A 14192-nucleotide genomic window follows, 5' to 3' on the forward strand; every position below is an offset into this window, starting at 1 on the left:
TCCAAAAGGTTTATAAAAAAAGATAATTCGATGTTCTACGTTATTACACGCTGAACACTAGGAGAGCGATTGTTTGACTTTTCATTTATCACTTGCGTGAATAAAAAGAGCAGAAAGAAGAGACGAACACATTTGCCGCCCTGAAAAGTGCAGTAACTAAATTAGAGAAACCCCCGGAGAAACCCTGGAAGTGCTCTACATCCATATTAGCATCGATATTACCCTTACAAAGGATCATACGGAATGATAGCATAGATTAAAATCAAACGGGTGGGTGCCCGAATGTAATCATGTTCCAGCTCCCACCCTCGCCAGCGAGACCTTAGCGCATTTTTCCTTGGGTGTCGTGGGTGCTGGTCTCTACTGCACATGCGCAGAGCCAAGGATACTATCTCCAGGACATGCTCAGAGAGCACGCCAGGTGAATCCTCGCGGTGAGACCTTCCGCCACGCTTTGTTCTCCAATACACACGCGCAAGCAGGAGACACTAATCTGGAGGACATGCGCGGGCACAGGGCGCAGCACGCCCCATGTCTTCCCATTCTGCATCCAGTACTCACGTTATTCCTGAGGTTTTACCGATGGTGAGAGGTTTTATCTACTCTGCTACTTTTTCTCTCGTATCAGCAACACGTTGTCTGTTCTTTGTAGCCTTATCCAGAGGCGACCGCGACGGGTAACAAAATGCCCTCTAGGCCTGTAAACCGCCTGCAGTAGGAGGGCATGATAGTCTGCATTTTGTAGTGTTGGTTCTTGTGGTCCAGTTTTGACCGGGCGTCATTCTTTGTGTGTTAGTTTGTTTTTTACCCTTCGTCTCGGGACTGGGAAACATACCAGCGTACGTTTGAAAATGTAAAAACCCCAGAAATGTGTGTGCTGTCAGTGGTGCACGCCAAACAAAGCCCTCAAGTATTCAGAGCTCTGCCCGTACCCCACCGCGCATATAAAGGGGCGGGCGGGTGTATGTAGCACTACAGCTTAGTGAAGTGAGACGAGTGGCCGCAGAACAGTAAGTAGTACAAGCTTTATTCTTCTGGTGAAGATCTTACAAACGTAACGGCTTCGTCTCCGTCTCGGGAGGATAGCACAGGGGCAATGTGCTCGCCATGGCAGCAAGACGACAGGGAGCAACACAGGTTCGATACCCAGGTCCGCGCTTAGAAACCTCTGGGTATTAAGTGTGTTATAAATAGCCTATCAGATCACATATCCTTCTCCACTCTGTATTCCAACCACCACCCTCGGACCCTTCCAATGTACTCGATTCGAGATTACATACGCACATTCCATGCTACAATTTTATGCATACAATTACAGACATATATCCTAAATGTTAATCAGTAGATACTACACATCCCCTCCCTCGGACACCTAAAAGAACTAACTTAAATCCGTACTATTTATACATTATACATTCTCTGAATTTTCCAGGCTGTCTACTTATTCTTGTTCCTTTTCTGACACCAGTGGAATTACTCAAATTGACTTCCACATTTCCATTGCAAAGCACGCCGTTACCATGCCCATTCACATCAGCACTTCCACAAGCACTGCTGGTGTTATTATCATGTGCTCTTAAAGGATAGTCCCCTCCCCATGCCCCAGCAACATACTACCTACACCATTCCTACCACCACTTCCATCAAGCACGCCTTGCTTCCACAACGTACCACCTACGCCATTCCTACCAACAAATCTCACAGCCACACCCAATATAGGCTCGAAGAGTGATTCCCCAACCCTCTCACCTAGCAGCTCCACCACTTTGCTTAAACCTCACTTCAGGACACAGGCCAACACTCACCCCATGCCTCTCCTCCTGAGAAACCAAAGGGTAGGCTCCCGCTCTGCCCACCTCTCAGCCACTCAACAACAAAAAAACAGGACAACAACCCTGCCACCTGCCATCACCCTCTGTCACCCCCATGCAAAACAACCGCAACAACATTGCCACTCCAAAGGCCATACCTACCAAAACCAAACCAGTCAACATTCAGAAAACTCAATTCCAATGTGCACTTATCAATGCACGATCGCTGACAGCCCAATGCCACAGAGATTCACGGCCTCATCACTGAACTGGATCTAGACATATTAGCCATTACGGAGACCTGGCTACATGAATCCTCCGGTCCAGCCGTCTGCCAAGCCCTACCACCAGGCTACATTATCCGGCGCCAAGACAGAACCTCTAGTAAAGGAGGAGGTGTTGCCCTAATTTTCAAGGAAACTCTTAACGCCAGACAACTTAAAATCGCGGAAACTGACAACTTTGACATGCTATCAGCAAGAATATCTCCCTCACCTAATGACACCATAACATTACACATAGGCCCTCATTAGGACCCTGGCGTTAAGGGGTTAATGGCGCTGTAAAAGGTGTCGGCGCCGTTAAACCCGTAACGCCTGATTACGAGGTCCCTTTGCAGCTCCTGACCTTAACGGCTGGTTTGGACCAGCCGTTAAAGTAGGGACCCGCAAAAGGGACTTTCGAGGTAATTACGGTACTGCAATTTGCGGTACCGTAATTACCGCCTTCCCCAGTCCCATAGAGCCCTATCGGGCAAAAATGGGAATGGGGAAGGGCCAATGGTAAATGGGGAATTACCGCACCGCCAACCTTGGAATGGGGCGGTATTTCCCCATTTACCATTGGCCGACTCGTTACAGTACCGGCAGCAACCATGGTGCTAATAGCGCCATTGGTTACTGCCAGTGTTGTAATGAGGGCCATAGTCTACCGCCCAACTCTCAACTTCCAATCCAACGCCACCCACATCGTAGGGGACAACCTCAAAACCAACTCAAGAGCCATTCTTTTAGGAGACTTCAACCTAGGTTTTAGAGACCCCCAAAGACAAGAAAGGCAAGGCCCTCGCTAAAATGCTCCTAGATCTAGGATTTACCCAACTAGTCAACAACCCTACCAACACCAAAGGTTGCATACTAGATTGGATAGCAGATCACAACTGTGCAGTTGGCATAAGCTCGTACACTCCACGCCCATGGACTGATCACCATTTACTACACTTCTTTGTATTCTCAAAAACAGGAGGGAACCCAAGCCCACCTGCACCAGCCACTATGGCAAGGTCGAAAAAACTACTCACCGTTGACAGAATCCTCCCTCTCATTGAATCATCAGCGCTAGCTCATCCCACATTGAACAACCCCACAGAACTAAAAGAGCTTTACAATACCACTCTCAAAGAGGTACTAGATGCAGTAGCCCCACTAAAAGAGAAAAAGCAAAGAAGTTAGTTCATGGAAACCCGTGGTTCACACAGGAACTCCTTGACGCGCGTACTGCTAAATGAGCAGCACTAACACCATGGCAAATTAACTCTTCCACGACCACAAGAGACACCTATCTCGCAATCACTAAAGAATATAAAAAGACAATCTCCAGAGCCAAAGCTGCCACATATAACTCCAGAATTGAGTAAGCCAACTCCCAATCCAAAGAACTATTTGCCATTTACAATGAGCTAACCACCACCACATAATCCACCGAGAAAAATGAAACATGGTGTAACAACATTCAACATGCCACGTTAGATAAAATTAAAACCCTCCAAAAGAAGATTAAGACGCAATTCGACAAACTGCCCAAAGCCAATTCACCCACATCAAAAACCGCCACCACCCTCCCATCCATTAGCAGTCAACATGACACAAACACACCCAAACCCATTTGCATTTAGGAATGTAACAACCTCTGAGGTCCTAGCAATGGTTTTATGCGCTTCATGATCACTATGTAAAGGTGACACATGCCCAGACAACTTAGTCAAAGATTGTGCGACAGCGCTGGCCCCATTTATCACCAGCTTCATCAATGCCTCCTTCGCTACTAGCAACGTCCCACTTGCCCTAAAGGAAGCCTGGGATCGGCCACTACTAAAAAAAAAAACCTTCTCGACCCTGACTCCCCTAACAACTACCGTCCAATTACCACTGTGCCATTCCTGCTGTAAAATCCTGGACAAGGCTGCATATTTACAGATTTAGTCCTACCTGGAAGCACCCAACATCCTTGGTAAAAGACAGTCTGGCTTCCGCCCTCGTCACGGCACTGAATCAGCCCTACTTGACCTCAAGAATCAACTACTCGAAGCCATGGACACAGGCAAATCCTCACTCCTCCTACTTCTGGATCTCTCGGTGGCCTTTGACTTGGTTGACCACAAGATCCTGTGTAAACACCTCACTGACAGTGCTCACTTCTCCAAAGAAGCTACCGCATGGATCACCTCCTTCCTGGATGGCCGAGCTATGAGATTCTTTTCTGACCAGGCTTCAGCCTCTCCATCCACCATTGGGTGTGGAGTCCCACAAGGATCCTGCACATCCCCACTCTCTATAATCTATTCATTCTTCCCCTGTTCAATGACCTAGAGGAATTCGGCATAGCCTTTACCAACTATGCCGATGATACACACATTCTTCTCCCCCTAACAGGGAACTATGAAAAAGACCTCAACACCCTCCAGAAGACATATGCTCGCATACAGGACTGAATGGCAGCCAATGGCTTATGTCAAAACGGGGAAAAAAACAGAAATCCTACTGGTTGGCCCCAAAGAGTCCCTAAAAAAACTAGATGATAAATACAGCTCCTTCAGTATTGAGAACACATTTATCACTGTCTCTGCTTCAGTGAAAACACTAGGTGTATACCTTGACTCCACCCTATCAATTGAAAGGCAAGTCAGCGCCATCTCTACATTGACCGCACTTGCTACTAAAATCATAAATGCAGTGAAACCCCACCTATCGCCAAACAACTGCCTCAACATCGCCAGAGCCACCATTGGTGCAAAGTTAGACTACTGCAACATTCTACTTCTAGGCACCTCCGCCAATAACATCACAGACTTCAAACTGCGTAGAACAACGCCCTTAGAGCCGCACTCAGTATCCCCAGGAGAGAGCACATCTCCCAGGTGAGAAAAGATGCCCACTGCCTCCCCATCAAAGAACACATAACATTCAAGGCCCTCACGATCACTCAAAGATACCTCTCTCAGACTGCCCCAGCCTACCTAGCAGAAAGAATACACCAGGCTCCAGCTCACAGACCAAAACGAGACCAGTACTCTCACCTATTCTCGTTCCCCGCTTTTAACAAAGCCAAAGCTGGCGGCACTAGCTTTGAAGTTGTAGCCCCAAAAGTTTGGAACGCCCTCCCGTGCCGCTTAAGAAATGAAGAATCCCTCACAGTGTTCAGGAAAATGCTGAAGACTGAACTGTTCAACTAGAACGCTTAACATATTGGGCCTCATTACACGGACGGCGGTAAGGGTTAACGGTCACCGTTAATGGCAACGGTGACCGTTAACCCTTACCGCCGTACTACGAGGTCCCTTTGCGGGTTGGAGGAATCAACGCCTGCTTCTTGCAGGCGTTAAGTACCAACCCGCTAAGGGACCTCGGAGCTAATTACGACACCGCAAAATTGCGGTGCCGTAATTAGCGCCTTCCCCATTCCCATAGAGCCCTATGGGGCAGAAATGGGAATGGGGAAGGGCAATGGCGGAAGGGGGATTTACCGCCCCTCCAACCTTGGAATGGGGCGGTAAATCCCCTTTCCGCCAAGGCGGTGCCAGTAATTTACCGGCATGGTCCAGGGTGCTAATAGCACCCTGGATTACCGCCTTCCGTGTAATGAGGCCCATTGTCTCCAACTCTGTTTCCTCTGTAACCTCGGAACGCCCTGTAACAATGGGGGTCATTACGACCCAGGCGTTAAGGGGTTAACGGCGCCGTAAAAGGTTGCAGCGCCGTTAACCCCTTAACGCCTTACTACGAGGTCCCTTTGCGGCTCCCGACCTTAACGGCTGGTCTGGACCAGCCGTTAAGGTAGGGACCCGCAAAGGGACCTTGAAGGTAATTACGGTACCGCAATTTGCGGTACCGTAATTATCGCCTTCCCCACTGAGCCCTATGGGGCAGAAATGGGAATGGGGAAGGGCCAATGGTAAATGGGGAATTACTGTCCCGCCAACCTTGTAATGGGGTGGTAATTCCCCATTTCACCATGGCAGAATCGGTAAGTTACTGGCGTTAACCATGGCGCTAATAGCGCCATTGGTTAACACTGGGGTTGTAATGAGGGCCAATGTCATTGATTTTGTATTACTGCCTTTGTAATGTCTGTCCTAAACCTGTCAAGTGAATATTTTGTAACAGCGCCACGATGCCTCCGGGCCGCTGGGCGCTTTATAAGTCCAAATAAATAAATAGTCCCAGTGATCCCAATTTCTCATGACCACATTCTTATCTTCATTTTCTTTTTCTCTTAATAATTTGAACTCTATTACAATTCCATACTGTTCCACCTTCCACTGTGACCGCTCCTTTAAGACATTCAATAACCCTGACAGGTTGCAAATACTTTGAAGCTCCCTTCCTTCCAACTCTTCCTTTTCTCAATCTTACTAAATCTCCCACACTGAAATCCTTTCGCTTCCATATAATGTTACCCTTAAACTTTCTATCCTGATATTCTTTGTACTTCTGTTGACTTAACTCAGTCTTATTGGCAATAAAGTCCTTGTTTACTACATGCAAAAGTAGCCACATACTGTAGTATATATTACGTAGTAACTATATGTCACATAGTTAGTAGCTACATACTGTTATGTAATGGAAAATTCTCTTCGTTGAAAAGATGGTGAGCTAAAGAATCTGGTTGAGACTCTAACCCGGGATATAAGCCGGTAGTTTGAGACACTCCAAGAACCCCCCCTTACTTGTGCATATTAAGTAGCTTGGGGTTTTCACCATAAGTTACTAGGGTAATCCAGACGTGGAACCCTTGCTCACTGTTCTTAGAGAGGCACAGCTCCACCTCACTGACAAGGCCCAACCAGGCCGAAACACGTGTCTGGAGTTGCTGTTGGTACTCTTGTTCAGCAGAGAATTGCCTGGCATTTCAGTGCTGGACTGCCCTTGAGCAGGACAAAGACTGATATGTAGTGGAAATTTCTCTTCGGTGAAAGGATGGTGAGCTAAAGAATCTGGTTGAGACTCTAACCCGTGATATAAGCCGGTAGTTATAGACACTCCCAGAACCCCCTTACCTTTGCATTCTGGTATACCTATACATGCCAAAAGGCGTAATAAAAGTAGTGTATATTTTTTTTTAATCATGGTTTAATTGTATCTGATGATAGGCGGCAGATAAATCTATTGTGGAAAATACATCAGCTCCTGCAATTAAATGGAACATTTCAGATATGACAGCTAGAGGATATTTTTCCACAACTATGGCTTTATTTAACTCTCTTAGGTCCATACATAATAATAATAACATATTCTCACTTTGCCATTCGGTTTCTTGGCCACAACTATAGGAAATACCCACTCAGATGCATCAACTTCTTCAATCGCACCCTCATTCTGCAACCTATTTAATTCAGCTTTCACCTCTCCCTCAATGCAATAGGGATATGTCTCACCGCATGTGACATGGGTTGAACCTCTGGTTTAACTAATATTTTATGTTTGTATCCTTGAAGTTTCCCAATTTTCTCACTAAACACCTTTGGAAACAGTTATTTCTCTTTACCTCTGACATATTCAGAATATACAAATTGTTGTTGGCCACCACTAAAGAAATGGGTTCTCGTCCTCCAGCATTTAGTTTGATCTGCAATTTAGCCTGCTCTTCCCATCCCAACACTTTTACTCCTTTAGAATCTACATACACTTTAACTTCTGCCAACCTGCCTTTGAATTCAATCAATGTAAGTCTTTATCCTAATATTAGAGTCACAGAGCCTTCAAACGCTCCCAGATTTCTTCCAATTTCTTTAAAACAGGATTAAGTCCTTTGGTGCATAACTCTTTCTTCTTCTCCTTCTTCTTCTTCCCCACCCCTCCCCCCCCACTGTAGCACCCAAAGGTTGGGGAGGGTGTATTGTGACATCTTGCTAGATATAGAAGATTATTTCACTTTTTGTTTCAATTGCACATTTGGATCAGGTATGCCCTATTAATGTAACTCAACTGTGAGAGTTTGAAGAACAAAGTTGGTCTGGAGGAAGGTATTTTGCTCATACACCTTCAGTGTTTGCACAGCTCACCCAACGTTTGGGTTTACAACACTCATCCAATGAAATACATGCAGGTGTATAGCAATGCCAATGCTGGCTCCGCATTAACACGGTACAATTGTAACCTTACAATGAATAAATGCATAACTTAATGATGATCTCCGTGTTCTTCACGATAATTTCATAAATCACTAGGCCTTTCCCATAGAAATCATCAAGCTTCCCTGCTTCTAAGATGGGCGCACGTAAATCTCATATTCAAGTCCCTTCCTCTAATTGTCGAGGGAACGTAGTGTTGCTCACTTGGTTGTATGCTCGGCTTAGTAGCGCATGCGCGTAATTGCAGCAGCGATATTTCAATATGGGTTCGAATCACCTCCTCGTCGCCATTGAAGTAAGATGAGTGGCCGCAGAACAGTAAGTTGTACAAGCTTTATTCTTCAGATGAAGATGTTACAAACATAACGGCCCCACAGCTTTGATACCTCCTCCTTATCCTTCTCCACTGTGTATTCCAACCACCACCCTCAGGACCTTCCTACGTACTCCATTCCATATTACATACTCACATTCCAGGCTACTATTGTATGCATACCGAAACAGATATATATATATATATATATATATATATATATAAACTATCCTAAATGTTAAACACTAGATACTACAATTAGCAAGTTCCCATCTGTGCAAAAAAGAATATTGCTGTTTTGTACCTAATTTAAAACTACCCCACACACATGTTTTTGTTTATTCAATTATCCTGTAATTGGTGCAAACACTGGATTTATGTAGTACGAATTAAAACTTATACAGGTATGCCACAGTTTCATAGAATAACACTTTTTAGTTTAAGTGGTGTAGCCAGGTTTTGAGGCCATTCTGGATATTAGCTGGTAGACCACATATCCTCTAAAGGTTTAGTTGGTACATTTTTTTTTTCTTCATGTTATGACTTCGAAAGATTCAGTTTTAAACAGACTTGAAAAAAACTCGGTAATAACCAAGCAACTTGTCAAATATATAAATCATTGTAGAAATATGTGAAGCAAAATTACGCAAATGTAATTCTCCACCCCTCCCCATCTTGATTGGAAGACTGCTACCACAGTGGACAACCCCAGCCTTCCACCATGGCCGCTGGGATTGCTGATTCCATCTGAGGCTTTCCACCAGCCTTCCAGAAGCAGCCTGATTGGGCGACGAGCAAGACAGAGACCTGATTGGCCCAGGAGCCAGCAGTCGAGCGCCGACCCGCACCAAAGGGCTTCCATCTAAGGGCTGTGTATCGCCCTGTCCAGAGCTGGAGAGAGACCCTCCCCTTGCCGCCATACCTTTCCACCTGCTTTCTAGGCCATGCTCTGAAAGGAATGGCCTGGAAAAACTTTGGCCTTGCACCACAGAGCTCGGGTGAGCAACTTGGTTCACCCATCCTTCCGCATTGTCCCATGCACACAAGTTGTGTTGCCTCATCGACCCGCGTCATCTCCTCACCTTGATGTTTCGCTCTTTGAGGCTTCTTTCACTGCAGCATCAGCGTGCTCCCGCAATGGTTCCTCCTCAGTTCCATTTCCCTCACGCCCTGACTGAATCTGCAGTTCTATGGCAAGCTCTCTCCCCTCTTCCACTGACAATTATACCTGCTGCAATCTCCCATTGTGATCCATCTTGCTACTGCCGGATGTACTGACCTGGCCTTCCCTTATCTGCCCTCCCGCCTATGAATCCGCCTTCAACCGGTTTTCCTAAACTGATATCTCGGCACTAATACTGTGTGCATGTGCTCATACATCAGCCTGCCCTGCTTCACTGTGTGTGATTCTGCCTGCGTTCACTCTCTCTGTACACTGGCCCTCCTTGGACCTAACCTCCTCCTGGGTGTTGTTTCCTCCATCACTCCTGACCTTTAACCCTGAGGCCTCTCACCATCTCTGATTTGCCAAATTATGCAATCTTGCTTTTATGTTTACTGGGATACTTCTTGAATACACTGGCTCTGTTTCAATTGCTGCTTTATTGTGGTATTCTTGTCATTCAAATCTAGCTGTATTTAAAAGTCTGCTGGCTCCCATTTAAATTGCTGCCTCTTGCTGGATACCTGTAATTCAAATCTAGCCGTGTCTTGGATCTGTTGGCTTCTACTCACATTCTGCCCCTTGTTACATGACTGGTTGATTTGTATGGGCTGCTAGGCCACCTAGTGAATTCCCATTGCACAGTGCAGTCCCTCTTCCTGACCCCCCTACCTGCCCCACCACCAGTACTCATGGTGCTCTCTGTCTCCCCTATTTACTCTAACTGTTAATCTATTACCTATACTACCTCTCTTTCAAAGTCTAGAAGGAAAAAGTAAAGAAAAACTACCACAATGAGCAAATCACCGGCGCATCCAATTCCACTGGAAAACTGTTCCAAATTCTAAAAAACCTTTGAGAAGCCACCCACCCCCACCCCTCCCTTCCAGCCAACCATGATGGATTGTGAAAAAGTTCACAAAAGATTCCAAAAGCTAGAGACACCATCTTAAACTGCAAAGTTATAGATACTCCTCCTACTCATAACAAGGCTGACCCTGAAATCAAAGTGCCCAAATTTCAGTTTACACCAACAACACCAGAAATCATGTTAAATACCCTCTCCAATATGAACTGTACCTCATGCCCCGAAAACATGCTGCCCCCTTCATACTAGACAACGCAGGAATTTTCTCACCCTTTCTATGTCGCATGGCAAACTCGTCATTTAGAGACCGGGACGTTCCCACCGGCATAAAAACAGTAACAGTCACACCATTGGTGAAAAAGCCTGGTCTGGACCAGCAAAACCCGGCCAATCTTCGACCCATTACAAATTGTAATTTTTTTTTTGAAGATCCTCGACAAAATAGCTACGCACTTAAAGGGTACGTGGACAAGCACGATTTACTACACTCCCAGCAATCAGGATTTAGAAGTGCTCATAGCACAGAATCAGCACTACTCGATCTTCAAACCAAAATGCTGAAAGTCCTTGATAAAGGAAAGGCCAGTCTACTCATCCTATTGGACCTCTTGGCAGCGTTCGATTTATTAGATCATGGGAAGCTCCGAGAGGCCCTGGGGAAAAGCAGGAAACTGCACTGATGAAGCCATTGAATGGATATCCTCCTTTCTGGAGGACAGAAATTCTAAAATCACTTGGGGCGGACATTCCACTAGTTCGAACCCCGTGGATTGCGGCGTCCCACAGGGAGCCAGCTTCTCCCCTCCCCTCTCCTCTTTAATCTTTACATTCACTGCCTCTGCGCCCTCCTTTCACAGTTAGGGATTTATTTCACCAACTTCACAGACAACACACAATTGATTATAGAACTTTGGGCCTCATTACGACCCAGGCGCTAATGGGTTAACGGTACCGTAAAAGGCTGCAGCGCCGTTAACCTATTAGCACCTAATTACGAGGTCCCTTTGCGGGACCCGACCTTAACGGCTGGTCTAGACCAGCCGTTAAAGTAGGGACCTGCAAAGGGACCTTGGTGCTAATTACGGTGCCCTATGGGGCAAAAATGGGAATGGGGAAGGGCCATGGAGGAAGGGGGAATTACCGCCCCGCCAACCTTGTAATGGGGTGGTAATTCCCCCTTTCTCCATGGCGGAGTCGGTAACTTACCGGCATGGACCATGGTGCTAATAGCACCATGGTCTTCCGCCAGGGTCGTAATGAGGCCCTTTGTGGAGACCATGCTACAGACAACAACAGACTGTGGGCCATCTATAACACCATAGAGAGTTGGATGAAGGCTCACTGGATATGCCTGAATGGTTCGGCAACAGAACTTATGACATTTGGATCCACAAAAGCCCTATCTAATCTAGGCCCAGGCTATTCTACATTCAACATTAAAGACTCCAACATCACAGTCAAAAACAAAGTCAAAACACTCGGCATATACCTGCAATCCTCATTAGGAGCAGAGGCACAGGTCACATACCTCAAAAGAAATTGCCAGTACTACCAGAGATTACTACGCCGCATTAGGCCATACCTTAACGCCAAAAATAGCGCCACCATCGCTAGACCCACTATCTTGTCCCGACTGGATTATGGGAATGCATTGATGCTTGGGTCTAGTTACAACTGCATTAAACAATGCCAAATAATTCAAAATAACGCTGTTAGATCCATCACCTGGAAACCCAAGCGCGACCACATCACCCAAGACCGAATTGGCCTTCATTGGCTCGCCGTAAAGGAGCGCATTAAATTCAAATCCTTGACGCTGGTTCACCGCTGTCTATACGGTACGGCCCCATCATATCTCAAAAAGGAATTCAATTGGTACGAACCAAGCCGATGTTTAAGATCAGCTAACCAAGGGCTACTCAAAGCTAGCCATACCAGAGTAAAAGCCACTTGACTCGGGAGGGCTTTTCCCACCAAAGCAATTGCTCTCTGGAACGAGCTTCCAGGCAACCTTAGATTGGAAAGTAGCTACTTTTCATTTAGAAAGCAGCTGAAAACATTACTTTTTCGGTAAGTTGTTACATATTCAGCTTCATTGAGTCCTTTTGTTCTCTGTTTTATGTAGTCCCCTGATATCTTCATCTTTTTGTTTTTGTCACGCCCTGATGCTTGCGAGCTGCGGCGCGTTATAAATATATAAATAAAATAAAATAAGAAAGCACTCCTGGCCTCCAATTTAGGCCTCCCCATTGCTGATACCTACGTCAATGCTTCTTCCACACAATTACTGACATCCTCTTCACTGTCCCTTCTCCTAACATATGGACTCCCCATATGGTCTCTATCCTTTCCCATTTTTCCTCCTCAACCATTAATGGTGGAATCAGATGGGAAGTTCTCTTGGCATCTAGGTGCATCATTAATGTCTACCAAAATGGCACTATCGTGGGCCAGGACTCTCAGCCCAACCTCCTCCTTATGGATTGGCGTCTCTCAATAACTTCCTCCCCTCACCTGCCACTCCTCTGACCGCCACCCCTCTGGCCCCCCTCCGATCGGTGCCCTACGTCCCTGAACCCCTCCTCTGAAGACCTTTAAAGGTGACAACTAGCTTCACTTAGCAACCCTAAACTCTTGTTCAACTCTTACACTTCTCTGACAGCTGCCGCCTCCTTGAAGACTTTGATCTCAACGTCCTCCCTCTCACCGAGACGTGGTTCAATGCCAGCCCTGTCACTGCTTTTGACACTCTCCTTCCTAAGGGCTACAAGATCCTCTCCAAGTCCAGGGCTAACCAGTTTGGAGGCGGAGTTACCCTTGTCTTCCCTGAATGGGTCCTTGCTACTATCATTCCCACTCAGTCTTACTCTTCATTTGAATGCCTCGTCTGTAGGCTGGGTGTCTCTCATACCCTCTCCCTCACTCTCACCACTATCTATAGGCCCCCTGGACCTACCACTCTTTTCCTCTATGAATGGGCTGCCCTCTCCTCCTATCGCTCTCTTGTCCTCTTCCCCTAAACGTCCCTTCCCGAGTGACTTTAACATTCATCTAGACTCTCCGGATGCAGCCACCGTGACCCCTCTGACTCTTTCCCCCCTATTTTTCGCTTCGTCCCGACCGACCCTGCTGGTCACACCTTGGATAGGCTCATCTCTGCAGACATCCCTCTCCCCTGGTCTGACCACGCTATCCTCTCCTCCCATCTGGAACGCTCTGGCCCCCCTGCGATTCCTCTGCCCGCACTGCCAGTCTCCTTCTCCATCATTCGACCGATGAAGCGTGTATCAATTGCTGCATTTGCCACCAACTTCATTCCTCAACCACCCCTGCTCTTGACTCTCATTCTGACTCAGCACTTGCTAACCTCCATCTCTCCAACACTCTGGACATTCTTGCCTCTGTTATGAGGATCCGCATGAAGCCTGCTTCCAAGTGCAACTCTTAGTATGATTCCGACTTGGTCGCTCTGAAATGCAAATGCACAGTTGCTGAGCGCAAGTGGCAGGCCACAAGCACATCCTCTCAAACTGTCCCGCCACCTCCTCCAAAGGCAATATCGACTCTCCATCTGCTCTAAGAAGAGGGCCTGTGTCCAAGCCCGCATTTTGGGGCCACTAATAACATGGCTGAACTTTACAAAATCTGCAAGGAACTTGCCAATCCTACTGCAGTCTCCTCTTCCCTCC

At 46.5% G+C, this 14192-nt stretch overlaps 1 protein-coding gene across 1 annotated transcript in view; it reads left to right on the plus strand.

Moving 5' to 3' along the window:
• Window positions 1-416: 416 nt before the first annotated feature.
• Window positions 417-14192, plus strand: part of LOC138489274 (zinc finger protein 182-like) — a 52998-nt gene continuing 39222 nt past the window's right edge. Inside the window, exon 1 of the mRNA XM_069616968.1 lies at window positions 417-585. The gene's annotated coding sequence lies outside the window, so the exon portion shown is untranslated. The remainder of the gene's footprint in view (window positions 586-14192) is intronic.

This window comes from Ambystoma mexicanum, chromosome 9 (genome assembly GCF_040938575.1).
Source record: "Ambystoma mexicanum isolate Mex_15411 chromosome 9, UKY_AmexF1_1, whole genome shotgun sequence".
Taxonomy (NCBI): domain Eukaryota; kingdom Metazoa; phylum Chordata; class Amphibia; order Caudata; family Ambystomatidae; genus Ambystoma; species Ambystoma mexicanum.